The sequence below is a fragment of the Buceros rhinoceros genome, unplaced genomic scaffold (genome assembly GCF_000710305.1).
Source record: "Buceros rhinoceros silvestris isolate BGI_N320 unplaced genomic scaffold, ASM71030v1 scaffold1509, whole genome shotgun sequence".
In the NCBI taxonomy this organism is placed as follows: Eukaryota; Metazoa; Chordata; class Aves; order Bucerotiformes; family Bucerotidae; genus Buceros; species Buceros rhinoceros.
The window spans coordinates 34,715-43,432 of NW_010431877.1; the positions used below are offsets into that span (position 1 = coordinate 34,715).

An 8,718-nucleotide genomic window follows, 5' to 3' on the forward strand; every position below is an offset into this window, starting at 1 on the left:
CCTAGAGCTAGTACATCACAACAGTAAAAGCCCATAAAAGTTGCAGTCTTTCTCCTAATTTCTACAAGATACTAGTGTTAAAAAAACAACTGTACCTCTTGAAATAAGTCAGCCATTCGTTGAACTGCAGTTTCTGGACCGTCTTTGATTGCTTGCAGTCAGAAAGCATTCATTTACAAAGCGTTTACGTTCCAACGACCTCAGCTGCAACACACTGACAAACACTACTGACCTTGTTTCAATTACAGCTTCTGCAATTTGCATAAATGAACACAATAATAAACTTCCAGTACTTCCAAGTTTAAAACAGCAACTCCTGCTGCAGCTGCACTAGCTGAGTCAATGTGTCCGTACTTTCCTCAGCAGCGTATGACTACTAATATTTTTACCCGTAGGTTTAGAATTACAGGAAGTTGGTAGGAATGAAGTCCCATATAATTGAGTATCAAGCCTAGGATTGAATTTCCAAATAGCAGCCAAGCAAGCAAACTTCTGAGGTCTGAATCATGCATAAACCAGTGAAATAAGCCTCCTTCACCTTAAAAAAAAAAGGTCTTTCTGCACTGCTGAAATAAAACTTGAAAGAAATCTGACATTATCTTGCAATCTACATGCTGTTAAGCAATCACTCTTTTAAAGATTTACACATAGCAGAAAGTTCTCCTGACAAATAATTCATAATTTTCAGCGAGGTGCAACTGAATTAGAACCATAAAAGGCTATTCTGATTAATAATTTGCCTACCATGTTAACATTTTATTTTGTATTTTAACCTTTCCAAATTACAGCTCTTAAAAGGTGGCAAGAAACAAACTATTCTTACAAGCTGAACTACCTCATCTTGTTTGCTGGAAGCCTCCAAGAAGCGGACATTCATTAGAGTTCAATATGCCATGCAAATATATGACCAGCTATGCAAACCAGAACACTGAGCTAAGTATGCACAGAGATAACAACAATTGCCAAGCACCATTACGGAGGAAAGCTATTGTACAATCATATACAAACTGCCTCATATTCATAGCTAATTAATTTGAAGTAAATGATCTAAAATGATCAGCATGTCAGGAAGTTAATATTCTGTCAGCTCTTACACGAATAATGGAATTGAAAATTCCTACAAAATGTTTCACTAGCTCATCTCATCCAAGGTCCTTTGCTGGCACCTAGCGGGACTTCTGAAAAAAGACAGTCTTTAATCTTGCTGTTACGTGGGTTTTGTTGTGTTGTGGTTTGGGTTTTTTTAAACAAACATTTTGCTATGAATGTACTTTTGAATAGAGAAGCCATATACGATGCAGTACTACACACTAGCGCACTAACATGAAATTACTTAGTGCTGCTGAAAAAGTACAAACAGAAGGGAACACTAGGCCATTTATACTTTTATAGGTCATACTACTGCTCCATATTTATTTAACCTTTGTGTATTTTAAGCCAGAAGGCAGTAAAATTAACATTTATACCTCCTTCCCCGCCCCCCAAAAAAAGTCAAGAATCAAATTCACAGTACCCTGCTTGCAAGCAACAAATTTGTTTTCTAATTATACTCCAGGGCTTACTTAACCTCTGTTACCTGAATTCCATGATTAAAACGCAGCAATAAATGAATACTAGCTTATTCATAAAAAGCCAAATACAATAGTTCATTTATTTCATTATGCTTTACCAACTGGATTTCTAATGTTATATGTTGGAGGGAGACAGGGATTAGGGGAGAAGAGGAAAGTAAAATATCATAAAAGATTATTTTGGTCAGTTTCAAAAAGTTACATTTGAACTTTAAGCAATATATAAAAAAACAAAAAACATAAAATCCACCCTAAGATATGCGAGAAGTAAATAAATTCCTTAAACTCCTTTTCTCCCCCAAAACAAATATATTAGTAGCACAGTTTGTAACACGTTAGTGTGATACACAACAAGCACTTTATCAGAGATACTGCTTTTAGTAAAAGAAAGCAACACTTTCTCCTCCACTGGACCATCAGAAGTATTTTTCCTAAAATCCGCAGTTTTACTAAAGAAACCTCTAAAAAAACCGATTTGCTGACATAATTTAGTAACTCAGTCTTAAGATTTAAGTGGCATTTCTCAACACATTGCTCTGCCTTAGCTATAACCTAACGGGTAGGTATAGCCAGCCAACTACAGCTTCCTTAGAGCTGACATAAAAACAAATATAAAATAATCATTTTTAAGAAGCACCAATAGCTCCATTCAAATCTTAGCATCACTGATTTCTTCAGTATCAATAACCGATCTTGGCTCGTCATCTGAAATATACATAACTGCAACAAGCTATCATAAGACAGGAATACACAGCAAAAAGTCACCCTAGTCCCTTCTGCGCTCCATCTCATAGGTGACCTCACTGTCCTTCTTGACAGATTTTTCTAATGTGTTTTTAAAGACAACTGTAACTGAGGACTTCACAAACTGCTCAAGCCCTTTATGCTACTAATGGTTCGCAACAAGTCAGCGGAATAAACTAGATTTAGTGTTCCCTTACCATATTCAAGACAGACAATCCTTGAATAGTTTTAAAGTTATTACAGTAGTTTTTAGAACTCCAGTTGTTGGTGATATAACCAATGCAGCAGGACTTTGAATTTAAGCCGTAACATTGAAGAAGGTATGTTTTGAGTCTGGTTTTCAAGAAAGCAACATTTCTTAAAAACAAAGAGCTGAGATTTCAGGCTTCAATTTACCCCTGAAAGTTACAGGGAATAAAAGCACTTGGGATAGATTTTTATAAAGAGGAGACTATCCGTTAGGAGGACAATCTCGCAAAAGTAAGAGAATTTCAGCTTTACCAGCTTGCTCACATCTAGATTTTAAACAGTCATCCAGTAGGTAGACAAAAGAAAAGCTGATTAACACTGAAACCCACTAAAACAACGGAAGGTGGAACATCTTCTGATCACAGCTGTGTAACCCAGTGAAGGGGTGGAAGGCACCTGTGATTTCTGACATGTGAAGATGAATTAATTGAAGTGGGGGGCTTGTTGATGCTAAACAACAATCGCAGCTAAGGCAACAATTTGATTTATTTAAAACAGTTCAAGACATCTGGGATACAAACAGTGTTCTGAGAGCAAGCTAAGGAGAAAGAGGGAGACAGCCTGTTCCATTCATCAAACAAGGAGATGGAAAAGATGAATATTTGGGTTATTGTAGAACTACCGGGACTTGATGAGGTCATGATGCTTTAATCTCTAAATATAACCACACATCAGAAACAAAGTCAATGTCAATGCCAATAAATTGTTTTATTAGTTCCTCTCCCACAAGCAAATAGGTCAAACAACTTATCTACTCTAGATTAGAGAAAGAATGTTCAGAACAGAAACCACGAAGAAAGCACTGGCCTCCCCAAATCCCACCGAAAATCAGGACTTTCTGATCATGCCTCCTGGCTACCAGCGGGTGGCAGCAACGTTCCAACGACTAAGGGACAAAGTACTTTGACTCAGGAAGAATGCACTGCAACCCATGACATCATGTTGAGACAAACATCTGAGCATCCTGAAAAAAAAAACCATATTCAACCTGCCATGTAAGCCACAAATGCTGGCGATTCCTTTAAAATTGCTTTTTACAAAATAAGAGACATTACATTTGAAATATTTGGGACAGGTAATACCCCAGTCAAGAAGTAAATGGCTTGAAGAATGTGCGATGCCTACAACCAAGAAACAAGCCTCCTCTTTCTTGAATCTAATTTCTCTAGGCAGATTGTACTTCTATTTACATACATATTCATTCTTGCCAACTTCAGCAGAGCAGCACCTCCATAAAAGATACAATGAATTATTGCATATATGCAGAAGGCATTAGGAAAAGTAAGTTTTTCATAGCCAATACACTATTCAAAAAGATCCTCTATAACAGCTATCAGCATGAGAGTGTGTTTGGAGTACAAACTAAAGAGCACTCAATCCGTCCCGTTAGTTTCAAACTATTGCAGAAAGAAAAGATGCATATTCCATGAAGTGGTCCTAGGATGCAAGTGTCATGACTGCACTGCTACTGGCCTTACTCATCCCAATAGAACATGAGACAGAAAGGTCAGCAGACATCTTCACACGTCAAATGAGAGCACGGTCAGAGGAGATTTGATTTCTCTGAGAAAATTAAAGCACAAGGTATCTCTATCCTAACTATGACCTGGCATTCAGAGAGTGACATCCAGAGAGTGACACAAGATCACAATTCACTGTCCACTTGTTAAGATTTCCAAAGAAAACACACACGTGCTTTCTTTCACACACTAAAGAAGCTTCTCATGCTGTGTACAGACATTGTCAATACTACTTTCTTTGTGGGAAAAATAAACATTCAGTGCAGAGCTTTCGGTATCACCGAAGAATTTGTCCGTATCAATTGAAAAGCACTGTAAAAGAACGATACTTTTAAAAAAATAATAATATAAATCCTACGGAGCATTTCAAAGTGTGGTCATGTCAGGTAGGTATATGAATCAGGTTTGCCTTTAGCTTTACTTTTTATTATAGAAGTTCAGGTTGTTTATTGGGGATTTTTTATCCATGTTGAATCAAGACAGACTTCCTTCCATACAAGACTTTAATACACTGCAATATTAACACAGAAGGACCTACCAAACGATTTTCATCAAATACTTCAAAAAGGAGTCTGTGTTTCTGAGGATTAACCTAGAAGAAAGAAGTACGTTAATAGTTAAAATATATGCTGAATTCCAGAACTTGTCTTCAGCAAAATCTGTTTATGCAGGACAAAATAAAAACATAGACCTAAATTAAGCAGCAAATCTATACCTTGATGCCGTTTCACTATGCAACACATTCCTATCAGAATCAATAAGCCAAGCCTAATGCTATCCCAAACTGGTTTTAAATCCATGTTCATGTCTTCAAACATGCACGCAATAGAGAAGATATCATCAAGGTTTAAAATTTAACTCTGGCACAAACAAAAGAGTTAAGAAATGTATTTCTAAAGAAAGCAGTTCATGAGCCTTTCTGAACATTAATTATAGACATAGTTCTAATTTTAAGCTAAAGTAGTGGGAAAACATTTTTCCTAATGTGTTAATATAATACCCAACATACGTAACAAGGCTGTAAAAAACCACTCACTCTAAATAAGAGTTCTTCATTCCACTTGGGGTTTAAGGACTATACGCGGGGAAGAAAAAGAAAGCATTGGTTATAGTGACAATTCTATACTGGTGTCTTCGATGTTTTACAGGTTTTATCCCAGGTAACAATCCACTTAAAGTCACAAGCTTTTACCTGCAATAGCAAGGTTAAAGTCATAGGAGTCTTATACTGTTTAACGCAGTGCAGAATGAAGATTATTCATGCAAGTATTCTCAGATTTTGGCTAATGCCATGGATGCAGAGGACTCGTTATACGATCCAAGTAAGTTAACTTATGGTATGTCTTCAGTAATAATCACTGCCTTCTCAGTCCACTATCCACACTGCTTATAGGCAAATGTATGTTAATCATGAAATTATGAGCTCTTAGGAAATGTCCAATCTCTCAACAACATAATTAAGACCAGGCACAGGTGAGCCAAACACAATGTCACCTGCTCAGTTAAACACAGCTTTCAATTGTGGATATTTTCAAAAATACTAGAGATAACTCTGAACTCTCATGAGAGCCAAAGTAACAACTACCAACGTGAGGGGAAAACGCATAAGTGATCTCATAACATACAGCACAGCTGCTACTTGGGAACGACCTGGAACAGTATTTTCCCTCTTATGTATACAATTTTTAATTTTCAGTTGATCTTACATAAGTTACCAGCACTAAGACTGACCTTTCCCTGCAAGTATTCTAGAGAAACAAGGAGTATCATGATGCAGGTGAACTGTGTAATTTGATGTTGAAACACAACAAATTGTGTTTGTGTTTCAAACATAAAAAAAGATCAAAGTTGTAGAGCAGGAAACAGAGATTCTTATATCATTAAAGATTGCAGAAAGTCAAAAGAATCTTACATTTCCATGAATTACGTAGTTTTGAAACAGTATAATCTTATATCCCTCAGTGTTTCTCTACCTTTCATTACAATTAATGAAGAGAAAAATACCTAAATAATGCCATGAACAGAGAAACAGGTCATGGAACACACCTTTCCCCATGTCCGTTCACTCAAGTGACATATTAATTCTCATATTTCCTGCAGTACTAACTCTTCCTCTAGAGTCTGATCAAAACAACCAAACAAAACCACGACTCCCACAAAGGCAAGATGACTAACCTTTTTAACAGTTCTTGTCTGAACACTGGTCAGGACTCCATTCACTGGATCATACACTGTCACTTTCACATACGGGTCACTGGGAGGGGGAGAGAAGGTGGTAAGCATGCTGCTGTACGTCCCTTTTTAACAGCATTATTAGCAGCTGAGTTTTAAAAGGCTTCAATTAATAGAAGCTATGAAATTAGGAGTTCAATTACTTTATTAACACCACACACATTTGTACTTCCAGCAACTATTTGCTAAATAGTTTAGGAGATAAAACTAAACAGTTACTGATTACGACCATACTAGCTATGCCATTTTATATCCTGTATATCACTACAATTTTATTCTCTCTCCTCTTTCATAGTTCTTATTTAATGAGAACACATCTAACAAATCCTTGTGCATTTCAACAAGACATTAATACATGAACAAAAATCAACTGTGACTGAAAAAGCTTCAAATATTAAATCTCTTGTTAACAATTTGGAACACCTGGAATTTGAGGTGCTTCCTTGAACACGCATTATTTTTACTAAGTGCTTTATTGGTTCACAGAGTCTGAGTTTAAGCTGAATTTTTCCATTAATGAGGGTATCCTAATACGGTTGCTTAAAATGGCCTACTGCCTCAAGGTTTTTTTGTTCTTCCTGTGGTGCAATAAACAACAGATTATATGAATACCTACTTTTCATGAGTAGTCAAGGCATTTGATTGCTCAAACAGACTAGGAACAAAAGGTGACCAAGACTGTCTGCCACATGGCAAAAGAGCATACGGTTTTCACATACTTAAGTTATGATGAGAAAAGCTGCCCTGTTTTTGTTTAAAGTAAAAAAAAAATTGTACCCCAAAAAATTGTACCCCAAAAAATTGTACCCCAAAAAATTGTACCCCAAAAAATTGTACCCAAACTGTCTGGCTTTAGTGAAAAAGATGAGTATCACAAGAAAAAATTTTCTAATGCTAAACTGATGTCACATAACAATTTTGCTAGTGCTAAAATAACAGCAATCTGTTACTTATGAAAAAAAGTAGCTTTAGTACATGCTGCTTCTACAAGATCCTACAAAGCATTTCAATTACCAGTTCAAAAGTCTGATCTTTCCTGCAGTAAATGTTAAGCCACTTGGACTGTTTCTTCCTTTATATGGAGCGTTTACTTTTACACTTGTACACACCCAGAGCCTGCAGCCACTGGCACGGGTTTACCACATTGAGAGAACTGGTGCATGTCACTCCTCTGCCTATCGCCGAGCTGAAATACTCTTGTTGCCACAACAGCCATATGCATTGCTCTCACCTATGAGACTGAGCCCTGGTTACTGTAGCCGCAGTCTACCCAAAGTGAAATACATACACGTATCTATTCTCCATGGCACAGCTATTTTACCGTGCAAAGAATTAAACATTTCCATGTATTGTTTTGCTAACATATACAATCTCTCCAAGTGACTCCTGGGCAAGAAAACAGGTATCTTCATGTTTATAGAGTCCCTGACCATCTTATAGTGTTACAAGTTAAAACACTTCTGACTTTTTTTGAAAAGAGGTACAGCAAGATTTACTAAGATCTAAGCAGCTGTGGAAAGAAAACAAAGAAGGAGCTGTTCCTTACTATATTAAGTAGATATATTCTTACCTGGCTCCCAAGATATCCTTCTTGGCCAGACCAATTCCAGCTATAACCTTCACCCTGACAATCCGTGTGTTCTCCTAAAATACAAAATAACACATTCAAGATGAATTCAGATTTAGTTTCAGATATATTTTTAATTTATAAATCTAAAGGCAATTATTGGCGTGATTTTGAATTAACATTGAAAACTAGAGAGGAAGTAATAGTTACTTTGTCTGACAGAAACAGCTCTAAGTTTCAGTAGCAAGTTTATTCTACCTTTACCCCTTTTGAAGTCTTTTTTGTATCCACATATGATGGTAAACACAGAACCCAAAAAATAGGCAAGTAAATACAGTAGGGTTTGGGGCTTCTTAAATTCATTTTATTTTGTTTCTGGCCATTCTAAAGGAATGGATTTTGTTTTGAGTTCGGGTGCTTAATCCCACAGGACAGGCCTGTTAACCTAGCATGCAACTGTTCCAGCCAGCCACCTTTCCCAAATTCCTAATTTTTCTGGCAGCAGCTGTAAAGTCACCACCTTCCCCCAGCAAGCCTTCCAATACACCCGTATCAGACTGAACACGGCTGCACATACTGCCTAGCATGCACGTGAAGATCATCTTCTGCGGCAATGGTATCAGCAAGCCGCTACTGCCACGATTCATATAGCCCAGTGACGACTTCTGCTCCCAACCACTCCCAGCAGGGTGAGCATCTGGGAGCAGTTCCCATGTTTCTCAGCAGGTAATTCTTAGTCATCTTTTCTGGGGAGTAGGCAAGGACCTAATGCTCTGAACAGAGTTAACAACTTTGTTTCACACGGGCATGATCTGTCAGGACACAAAGAATGTGT

At 37.2% G+C, this 8,718-nt stretch overlaps 1 protein-coding gene across 1 annotated transcript in view; it reads right to left on the minus strand.

Annotated features, from left to right (window-relative positions):
- NEDD4 (neural precursor cell expressed, developmentally down-regulated 4, E3 ubiquitin protein ligase) overlaps positions 1-7,956 on the minus strand; it is a 40,422-nt gene extending 32,466 nt beyond the window's left edge. Inside the window, exons 1-4 of the mRNA XM_010143549.1 lie at positions 7,887-7,956; positions 6,260-6,338; positions 5,121-5,159; positions 4,623-4,676 (exon numbers count right to left, since the gene is read on the minus strand). The gene's annotated coding sequence lies outside the window, so the exon portion shown is untranslated. The remainder of the gene's footprint in view (positions 1-4,622; positions 4,677-5,120; positions 5,160-6,259; positions 6,339-7,886) is intronic.
- Between the last annotated feature and the right edge of the window lie 762 nt (positions 7,957-8,718).